Source organism: Miniopterus natalensis, chromosome 2, assembly GCF_054644295.1.
Source record: "Miniopterus natalensis isolate mMinNat1 chromosome 2, mMinNat1.hap1, whole genome shotgun sequence".
Classification (NCBI taxonomy): domain Eukaryota; kingdom Metazoa; phylum Chordata; class Mammalia; order Chiroptera; family Miniopteridae; genus Miniopterus; species Miniopterus natalensis.
In genome coordinates this window covers 141,439,610-141,451,402 of record NC_142082.1, presented here as the reverse complement: position 1 = coordinate 141,451,402, position 11,793 = coordinate 141,439,610, and positions in this window count along the sequence as shown.

Sequence of the window (11,793 nt, the reverse complement as noted above, 5' to 3'; positions counted from 1 at the left end):
GTACCAGAGAAGCCCAATCCGTATTTGCTTAAAAACCAAACTTTTTAGGCCTGGGCCGGGTGGCTTAGTTAGTTGGAGCATTGTTCCATACACCAAAAAGGGTTATGGGTTCAATTCCAGATCAGGGCACATACCTGAGTTGCAGGGTGCATGTGGGAGGCAACCAACCAATCAATGTTTCTCTCTCTCTCAATCTCTCTCATATCAATAAAAACAAATTGTCAGGTGAGAATTGTAAACACAAAAAAACAAAAAATCCCCAAACTCTAGGACTGCATTTAATACCTTCACAACCAGTGCCTAATCTACATGCCCCACATCATCTCCCATGCTGGTCATAGTCTTTTTATTCTAACTCTTCGGGGTAAGCATAGATAGTAACTGTGGCTTAACTTTTTATTTTATTTATATTTTGAGGGGAGATTTCTTTTCCTTTTAATGATGCTGATTGATTGAGGGCAGATAGAAAGAGCAGAGGCATCACGAATGCTGAGTCTAACTTCTCTTGGTAAACAGATAACTTCAGTGGATGGTCTTCTGTGTCACACTGATAAGAAGAAGACCCTGGAAATGTCCAAAGGGAGTTACACATTGTTGACAAATTTTATGCATTTTCCATGGCACTAGAGACCTACTGGGGCTATAACTCAAAGAATTTCCATCCAGATGGGACAGATGTAGCTGAAACTTTCTAACATTGTATCCCATGCTTCCCCAGGCCACACTAACCTTGAGAAGTACGCTCAGAGAGTATAACAATTAGCTGTAGCCCATTTGCTCAGTGGTTAGAGCATCGGCTCTCAAACTGAAAGATTTAAGGTTCAATTCTGGCCAAGGACCCTTATCTCAGGGTCAGGGCACGTGTGGGAGGCAACCGGTCAATGTGTCTCACATTGATATTTCTCTCTCTGTCTTCCTTCCACTCTCTCTGAAAAGCAATGGAAAAAATATCTTCGGGTGAGGAATAAAAAAAATAATAATAAAAAATAATAAAGTCTCCTCCTCCAGTTCATCCAACAATTAAAAAAAAGAAAAGAAAAGAACAATTAGAATGATAACAAACTATGTTTGATGAAGAGGTCTCAGATAGTAGAACTACTTGGACTACAAGTTTCTCTCTTCCCTGGCACAGTCCCTGGTGGCTTCTGTGTTCTGCTTGGCACCATTTAAGTTCTCCAATGCATAGTTCAGCTCTTGATAGCTATGGAGTCACATTCCATCCTCTAGGGAAGACAAGGTCTCCACTGCCAACACCAAACCCTGAATTTGCCTGGTTTGAGGACCACTGGTTTGGTTTAATATTTGTTGTTATTAATCCTCACCTGAGGATATGATTTTTCCATTGATTTTTAGAGAGAGTAAAAGGGAGGGAGGAAGGTGGGGAGAAAGACAGAGAGACAGAGAGACACATTGGCTAGTCTTCCACAAGTGCCCCAACTGGGGTTGGGAATTGAACCTGTAACCCAGGCACCTATCCTTGACCAGGAATTGGACCCGTGACCCTTTGGTAGATGGGTCAGTACTCTAACCACTGAGCAACACTGGCCAGAGCACCACTGATTTGGTTTAAAGAGAGGGTGGGATTTAGGGAAGGAGAAGAAAAGAAGTTGAAAATTTTTGTTCCCTAGGAGAATATCCTTCTTTTGCCATCTTTCCTTTAGTTACATTTTTGGGTTCCATTCTTCCTGCTGTCAGGCTTAACTTAAAAAATATGTATCTTTCTAGCTTTTCAATAACAGTTGACATTCAATATTATATTAGTTACAGGTATACAGCATAGTGGTTAGACATTTATATAACTTAAGTGATCCTGCAGGTAAATCTTGTACTCACCTGACACCATATATAGTTATTACAATATTATTGACTATATTCCCTGAGCTGTCCTTTACATCCCCATGACTATTCTGTAATTGCCAGTTAGTACTTCTTAATCCCTTCACCTTTTTCACTCAGCCCCCCGACCCCAGACCCATTAGGCAACCATCAGTTTGTTCCCTGTATCTATGAGTTTCTGCTGTTTGTTTATTTTGCTTTTTAGATTCCACATATAAGTGAAATCATATGGTATTTGTCTTCTTTGACTTATTTCACTGAGCATAATACCCTCTAGGTCTATCCATGTTGTCACAAATGCTAAGATTTCATTCATTTTTTATGGCTGAGTAATATTCCATTGTATATATGTACCACTTCTTCATCCATTCTTTTTATTTTATTTTTTATTAATATGTCTTTATTGATTTCAGAGGGAGGCAGGGAGAGGGAGAGAGAGAAACCTCAATGATGAGAGAGAGTCATTGATCAGCTGCCTCCTGCACGCCTCCACTGGGGATTGAGCCCGCAACCTGGACATGTGCCCTGATGGGGAATCAAACCCCGATCTGGATTATAGGTCGATCCTCACCTGCTGAGCTATGCCAGCCAGGCTCATCCATTCTTTTTTTGATTAGAGCATTTAATCAATTTACATTTAAGGTAATTATTAATAAGTATGTAGTTATTGCCATGTTATTGTTTTTTGATTTTTTTGGTAATTCTTTTCTATTCTTTTCTTATTCTCTTGCATGTTGATGACTTTCTATAGTGTTGTGTTTGGATTCCTTTCTCTTTATTTTTTGTACATCTCTTGTAGATTTTTTTGTTTGTGGTTACTATGTGCTTCTTATACAGGGGTAACTCGGTTTTCTAATGTAATCTGTTCTGGAAGACCATTTGAGTTCTGAAATGTTCAAAAACCAAGGGATCAAGAGCCAACAGCTAGGCCTCAGGATCTTGCACTCAGCCGAAGCCATGTGGCATGTTTGACTTCTGAGGCATATTTGAAAATCGAAGCATTTACTTCCGGGTTTATGGTATTTGTAAACCAAAATGTTTGTCAACGGAGATGTTCGAAAACCAAGGTACCACGGTATATACACCAAGCCACATTTATAGCAGTGTATTTTAAGTTGATGTTCGCTTATGTTCAAACACATTTTAAAATCACTACCATTTTTACTCACACCCTCTACATTTATGTTTTTGTCATTATTTTTTTTTACTTCTTCTGTGTGTGTGTGTGTGTGTGTGTATTTGCATATATCCCTTAATTTACTGTTTGTATTACCTGTAGTGTTGGTTGATCCACTGTTTTTATTATGTGCTTGCCTTTGTCAGTAAGAAATTTTTTTGGCAATATTTTCTTATTCATTTCTTTGATTTTTCCTCTTCTTTTTAAAGAAGTCCTTTTAATATTTATTGTAATACTCCTTCAGCTTCTTCTTGCCTGGGAAGCTCTTTATCTCTCCTTTGATTCTGAATGATAGCTTTGCTGGGTAGAGTAATCTTGGTTGTAGGTTCTTGCTTTTCATTACTTTTTGTGCCAATCCCTTCTGGTTTGCAAAGTTTCTGTTGAGAAATTCAGCTGTCAGGCTTATGGGAGCTCCCTTGTAGGTAATTAATTGCTTTTCTCTTGTTGCTTTTAAGATTCTCTCTTTGTCTTAAACCTTTGGCATTTTAATTATGATGTGTCTTGGTGTAGGCCTCTTTAGATTTATCCTGTTTGGGACTGTCTTCATTTCCTGGGCTTATATGTCTATTTCCTTCACCAGGTTAGGGAAGTTTTTCATCATTATTTCTTCAAATAGGTTTCAATTCCTTCCTCTCTGTCTTCTCCTTCTGGTACCCCTAAGATGCGAATGTTGGTACACTTGATGTCCCAGAGGTTCCTTAAACTATCCTCATTTTTTAAAATTCTTTTTTTCTTTTTGCTGTTCTGATTGGGTATTTTCTGCTACATTGTCTTCCAAATCGCTTATCTGATCCTCTGCTTCATCTAATCTAATGTTAATTCTATCTAATGTAGTCTTCATTTCAGTTATTGTATTCTTCATTTCTGACTGGTAACTTTTTATGTTTTCTATCTCCTTTTTATGTTTACAATCTCTTTGTTGAAGTTCTCACTGAGATATCTATTCTTCCTCTAAGTTCATCAAGTATCTTTATACAGTGGTACCTCAGTTTTTGAACATTTCAGAACTCGAACATTCCTCCAGAACAGATTACATTTGAAAACCGAGGTACCACTGTAATCAGTGTTTTGAAATCTGCATCTGATAGATTGCTTCCCTCCATTTTGTTTAGTTCTTTTTCTGAAGTTTTGTTCTGTTTCATTTGGGACATGTTTCTTTATATCCTCTTTTGGCTGTCTCCCTGTGTCTGTTTCTATATACAGTGGTACCTCAGTTTTCTAATGTAATCTGTTCCGGAAGACCGTTGGAGTTCTGAAACATTTGAAAACCAAGGGATCAACAGCCGACGGCTAGGCCTCAGGATCTTGCACTCGGTGGAAGCCATGTGGCATGTTTGACTTCTGAGGCGTGTTTGGAAACCTAAAGCATTTACTTCTGGGTTTATGGTGTTTGTAAACCAAAATGTTCATCAATGGAGATGTTTGAAAACTGAGGTGCCACTCTATAGGAAGATCTGCTATGTTTCCCAGTCTTGGCAGAGTGGCTATATGTAGTAGGTGTATTGTGGGGTCAAGTGGCACAGTCTCCATGTTTACCTGAGCTGGGTGCTCCAGGGGTGTCGCAGCTGTGTGGGCCTCCTATTATAGTTGAGCATCGATTGCTGTTGGCACAACAGTTGGTGGGATTGAACCTCAGGCTAACTGGCTGTGAGGGTTGGCCATGACTGTAGTGGGCAGGCTGTTGTGTGGGTGTTGACCCCATGGAGTGGGATTCAATTTAGGGGGACTCTGGTGCCTGCCAAGTCCACCCCTTGGGTGTGTCCTTTGTGGCATTAATTGGATGGTGTGGTCTGAAATTGGCTACCAGTTGTTTTGGTTCTGGAGCCTCTTAGGAGGGGCTCCTGTGCAGCCCAAGGTCAGCTGCTGTGTCCAGCCCAGGGCCACCTGGTAGGAGCTACAAAGTGATATGTAGTTAGTAGCTGCTTGTGCTGGGCTTGGAGGTGCCTGGAAGTGGTTATGCTGTGAACCAGGGCTGGCTGTCACTAGAGTCAGGCTTGGGGCTGCTTAGCCAGAAGTACAGAGCACAGTGAAGCCAGCTGCTTGTTTGGGGTTTGTGGACTTTTGAGAGATTTTTAGTAAAGTCCTCAGTTGGGGCCTAGGCCAGGGGCTTATGTAGATTAGCCTCTGAAAGAGGTTTGAGCAGGCCAAGAATTGGGTGAGGATCCGAGTAATCACCAGGGGCTGGTCGAATGGTGTTAGCCAGGTTGATGGAGACAGATTTGGCTCCCATGTGAGCCTACAGGCTATATGGAGGAGGGCTCAACAAAGGAACAATGGTGCACCTTAGTTGGGAAGAGAGCTGCTCCTCCAGCCCTTGCCCGGAAGCCAGTTTCTTGCAGTAGTCCCTGGAGCTTTTTGAGCAACTGTCCCTTCTCTGGAGCTTTGGGTGAGTATGAGCAAGCAAGTCTGTGCTCAGGCCCTTTAAGAGGACTCCTGGACCTACAGCAGCCCTGCATTTCACCAGGACTGAATGCCTGCTGATTTTCACAGCCCGCTCTTCTGGGGACTCCTCTTTCTGGTACTAATGATCTGGGATTGGGGAGCTTGGTGTGGGGCTGGGACCCCTCACTCCTCAATGGGGGACCTCCACAGCAGGACATCCCTCCGAATTTTTAACTGCCACGCACAGGTGTGGGACCATGTCTTCACCCCTCCTACCAGTCTCCAAGCAGCTGCTGCTTCTTTATGTCCTTCGTTATAGGAGTCCTGTTCAGCTAGTCTTCAGTTGTAATGTGTATGGTCAATGGGAGGAGGAGCACAGCGTTTATGTACTCCACCATCTTGACCAGAAGTCTGGCTTAACTTTCAAGGCACTGCATTTCTTCTGACTAAGCAATTCTAATTCTAGGAATGCATCATTTGAAATAAACACAAGCACAAAAATAAATCTACAAGGATTTGGGTTATAGGAAATTTTGTCACAAAACTTTGAGGCAAAATTGGGAAACCCTAAGTATTCAATAAGGAAAGGTTAAAGAAATTGGATTTAACCATATTATGGAATACTATGCAGCTTTTAAAAATGAGTTAGCGCTCTCTCTCTCTCTCTCTCTCTCTCTGGAGCACACTCATGCCCCCCTTACCCAGTGTGTTACCTTTGCTTTTTTGCCTTTTCCTCTCCTAAGCTCCAATGGCCCTTCTTTTGCTTCTGCAACTTGTTTCTTGAGCCCACACAGCCCAGTGGGCTCACTTCTACTGCTACTGGAGAAGAATGTGCCTCATCTTCCCCCATTGCTAGTGGGAGTGGGGTCCTTGCAATATCCTGAGAAAAGGAATTTTCTGAGAATCACACAGGAGGATGCAATACAGTAGAAAGCTTTATTTTCATATACTCCTGAGTTTCCAAAGTCCCATTTCCCTTAGTCCAGTCACAGAAGAAGTGTAGCTGGGATTTTAGTAGGCCTAAAATCAGAGCCAGTATCCAGAGTTTTCCATTCCATGTTGGAGCAGTGTCCAGTATAGCATTAAGCTAACTGCAGTCTATTAGTCCATTGTATGTGTGGGGTCCACATGGCTGTGGGGCACACGAGAGAATTCCAGGATGCCAAGCATGAACCATGAGCCAAGTGTGTCTCTTATAATTTGGAGAAAAAGAGAGTGAGCTTCTTTGTTTAGGGGATCATATATATCTCAAATTTCTTCATGCTTGCAGTGGCGATGCCCATTCTGGCCAACTGTCTCTGTCCCCAGGTGTGATTGACAGGCAAGTACCTTCCCTATGTCACCCCAGCTTTACTGGGCATGCATCTATCTTCCCGTTGTTGGATCCCTCCCCCAGTGTTTTGCAGGGAACATGCTTATAATGTCTAGCCTTTCCTTTGCTCCTTTCCTATTATTAATAACTAGCTAATTACGACAGCATCATTCCCCTCTTAGAGAGAAGGAACCTTTTTATAATCTTACAAAGGACAATGGACAAAGGTCTCCATCTTCTTGTAACTGCTTACTGCTGTCAGAGGGGTGTATTCCTGACTATTCCAAGGCTCAGAGGTTCTTCCTAACAGAGGAAGGAATAGTAGAAGGGAAGGGAAGTCTTCATGTAGGGAAGAGGAATTTTGCAGAGTCCAGGTCAGTCTGGTGTCCCTGGGAGGTAATATAAGCAATATCCAGATGGATGATGCACTGGACAAGCTGGTGTCCTTGTTGTATTCTAGAAATGACAAACTTGGCAAGAGGGTTAAAAGACAAAATTCAAAAGTGAGGAGACTTACAGCAACTAAAGGTCTAGTGAGAGGTAAAAACCCATACGATAAAGGGAAAGGCTAACTTGCAGTATCCCAGATTAGGTTGGAGGAGTGGCTTCCCTGCAGGCAGGTGTGTCACACCTGTCTGAAGTCCTTCTGTCCACCATACTTAACTCAAGTTAAGCTAAGGGAAATGTGGGCCTTTCCTGTCTGAACTGTTTGGGCAGAAAAGGGAAAGCAGTTTCAAGTGAAGCCGATAGACCATCCATATTTCATTGACTCAACCATAAGTCTAAACCGTTGAGTATTATTTTCAGGACATGGTAATACAGATGACTTCTATAGTGAGACTTATATTGTATGCACATGCAATCAGGTAAATAAGGACATGGGCATACATTCTATGAAAATAGGAGAATATAAAACAGAAAGGTTAACACACATAGCAAATCATACACCAGTTGAGAAGCCTTTCAGGTGCAAGGCTTCTGCTGGAATGAAAGTACACAGTGACAATCTGATAGACTGTCTGCAGTTAGAACATTCTTGGTGATGTCATCAGGTGCTGAGGCTTATATGGCATACACAGACACAGTCTTAAAAGCAACATTTTGAAGATGGTTAACTGCACTGGAATCCAATATCTACAATTGGACATGGTGGTTTCCATTGAAACACAATTTTTCTCTCAAAGATTACCCTCCCTTTCAAATAGACTGCATTAAGTCCAGTTTTAGTTTGGCCTGGTTTTTTGCATAAATACAACAAGAATAATAATTGATCAAATTGATCACACAGGCTCTTTCAAAGCTGCTTTGCTGGAATTTTCACAAGGACTCTTAATAAACTTTCTCTTATAATTTGGAAATAAATAAAGAAAAAGAAAAAGAATGAATTAGACTTAAATAAACTGACATGAAAAGATGTCCTTGATATATTAAATAAAGAAATCAGCCCTGCCGGGCATGGTTCAGTGGTTCAGCATCGACCTAGAATCTGGGAGATCGCAGTTTGATTCCTGGTTGGGGCACATGTCCCGGTTGCTGGTTCGATCCCCAATCGGGGGGTGTGCAGGAAGCAGCCAATCAGACTCTCTCATCAGTGATGTTTCTATCTCTCTCTCCCTCTCCCTTCCTCTCTCTGAAATCAATTAAGATATATTAAAAAAAGAAAAAAGAAATCAAGTTGCAAACAATATGCTACTGTGTACATGTGTATTTGTAGATTCATAGAAAGCAGTATGGAAGGGTTTATAACAAGCTGTAAAGTTATTACATCTAGAGAACAAATCAATAGGTATAGAAGCATTGTGAGGATGAATTTCACTTTTTAAACTCATGTTTTCCTGTATTATTTGACTTCTCTACAGAATTACTTTGTAATTAAAAATAAGTAGAGAATAATTTCTGGGACATTTAGCTACTTTTGACAATGGTACCAGTACTCTTCAAGTGGGAAATAAATTCCCAAAGGGGACTAGCCATTCAATGCTAAGGTAAGAGGCTTCTAGAGCCAGGAGATAGCACAGGGCTAGCATCAAGGTTTTAAGGTTTTAGGTTAGTTCTGAGAGTGGTCAGAGGGGTGGACTTTAAGGAAGAGTGCAGATGTCAGGTTAGGGCAAGGCCCATCTTGGCTAAAGAGAGGCCATGAAGCTGATTTCTTGAGCCTTTCCACCACCCTTGTCAGTGATCTCTCCCTCTTCTTGACTACCTCCCTTCCCTAGTCCTCTCCTTACCCCCAAACCTGGGCCTACTCTATAAGTATGCCATGTGGTCTTTTTTTTTCTTTGCTGCATCTCTCACTTCCTGAGAGTTACTCTTATCTGACTGACCCTGGGAGAGGCTATGCTTTTTTGGGGTAAGGGTGAGGAATCACATCAGGGTACCTTGGTTGGGCATATATTATAAAATTGGGCTGGAGAGCTGTTGGGTAACATTATAGACTGTATGAGGGATATTGGGATAAATGGCAAATAATGCCTGATAAATGATTGCATGTTTAATGCAACCAAGAGTAGGGCTAAGGTTAGAGTTAGGGACTATGGCTCCCTATATCTCCGTATGGCTTACGTGACTTACTAGCATGACATTCAAAGCCTTCTCAGTTGGTCTTCAAACCCCTGTTCTATAGGGCTGACGTACCCAGTAGGCATAGCAGGCACAGTGCTGAGGGCTCACAATACTTTTAGGGGCCCACAAAGATGTTTTAGTTTCTTTTTAAATCATAAAGAAATAAAATGAATACCATCAGCCTGGAATGTATTTATCCTTATACCAAGGAAGTTATAAAATATAATTTTAAATATTTTTTATGAAGGCAAAAGTGCCCATGAAAGTTATGTGGCCATGAACTTCTAGCTTCTACATCCACTGTTCCCTCACCCTGATGTCCTCTTGGTTTCCCAGATCCACTTACACTTTTGTCCCTCTGTGACTCTTCTCATGCTAGATCATTTTTTGTATGAGGACTCATTCTTTGAGGTGTAAAGTCAAATGTCACCATCTTTGTGAGGTATTCCCTGATTCCTCTAAATGGAAGGAATCGTTCTAACTCAGCTAGCACATCTTTGAACACTCCATGACTTGCTTGTATCTGTTTCCCCAGTTAGAGTGAGTTTCATGGGGGAAGAGCCTCATCATATAACTCCTCATGTTTACATGTGTTTGACACACAGTATGTAGGCTAGAATGGGGGCCAGAGGATGTTTGGGAACAAGAGCCAGTGGCTGTGACAACCTGAATCAACAGATTCTTCAAAGGGATCAGCTAAGGAACAATGCAGGAGGAGGAGGAATCCAATGCAAAAACTTCCTTTACCAATGCCATAAAACCTTTATTTCTATGGGGATCTTATGCCCAAATCTCTTCTCTTTCTGGAAAAGAACTTTTTCTTTTCGCACTCCAGGCCACATCCTGGGAGGGGCTATGCTCTGTCTTCTCCCTTTGGCTGGGCTATCCCAGAATGTTTCCTCTACAGGGTCCTGAAGGCTCTTAGGGGATCTAGGAAACTTCCTGCAGTATTGAGTTGGGAAGGAGAGGCAGTTGTGGTCCCATCGCACCCTCACGTGGTAATGCCCAAGATGACAACCTGTTACTGAAAGTCAGAAGTCCTCCTGGAAGGAATTGTGAGTCGAAGTATGCGCGGTCCAACTTGCTTGGAAAAGAGCTGACATGCATGTCAGGTCTGCTCCATGTGGGGACTTCGTGCTAGTATAGCAGACAAGACCAGTCATGCAGTCATGTTTGACTATACACTGTCCCTGATTCCTCAGACTTCCCAGGGCTCTTGTTAGCCTTATCTGGGTCCTAGCCTCAGGGCTGCCAATGCTTTGCTGTGTGGCCTTGGGCAAATTACTTCACTTATTTGCCCTCAGTTTCATAATAGGAAAATGATAAGGCTGGACTAAAATGACTGTTTTCAAGTCATCTTACAGGGGCTAGTGGACATTGTCCTTACCCACTCTCAGTTTCTTCCATGGCTACTTTGCCTTTTATTACATTACACATGGTACACCGAAGAAAGGATTCTGGGCCCTGGCCGGTTTTGCTCAGTGGTCAGAGCCTTGGCCCACTGACTGAAGGGTCCTGGGTTCGACCAAGGGCATGTACCTTGGTTGTAGGCTCGATCCCTGGCCCAGGTTGGGGCACATGCTGGAGGCTACCAATTGATGTGTCTCTCTCACATCGATGTTTCTCTTTCTCTCTCCTCCCTTCCACTCTCTCTGAAAAGCAATGGAAAAAATATCCTCAGGTGAAGATTAAAAAAAGAAAAAAGAAAAAGAAAAAAGGGTTCTGGGACTAAAACCTGGGAATCACTGGCTCCATGAGCTGTATGGTCTCCTTCGTGGCTACTTGGCTCCATTGTTCTAAACTTCATAGAGACCAGATATCCATAAATAATCAGAATGGAGGGAAAAGAGAATGGAAAGGCTGGTGGCTAGTTGTTTAGTGTTCTTGTGGTATGGTGGAAGGCATCCTGATTCAGTGTTCAAGATCAAGTCTCAGTCTTGGCTCCTGCCATTCACTAGCTGTGGATTACAGACAACCTCCTTTACCCCTTTCTGCCTCAGCTATCTTATTTGTAAAATGGGCATGCTGGTTCAAGTCCTATCTTACTTACAGTCATTGTGCAGATGAAGTAAGATAAAGGATTATCAGGGTGTTTTCTGTAAACCGTAAATGGCTCTACAAACTTGGGATACTATTAGCAAGGGAGATGCTCTTAGACCTCTAACAGAGGGATCTCTGCTAGAACATACTATGTAACTAAATTTGGTGGGTACTCTAGATGACCAAGGAGTCAAACATGGCTGCGGAGGTTCTTTTCTTGATTTCACCATTGCTGCCTTGGGTCCTATCCCAGGAGCTTTCTCTGCTTTGGAAGTCTCTGTTTCTAGGGCAGAAGGAAAGCTCTAGGTCAAGTATTATGTGTTTTTACAGTGTCTTCCATCAATGTGGAGAAAAGAAAATGGGCCCAATGTTGTTTCAAGAAGTAGGAAGGTCCTGCCTTGACATCCAAAATAGGTTCAGAACTCCGATCATATAGAGAAGCTGATGATTGGGTTCCCAAACATCAGGTTTCCCAAAATACTGTTTC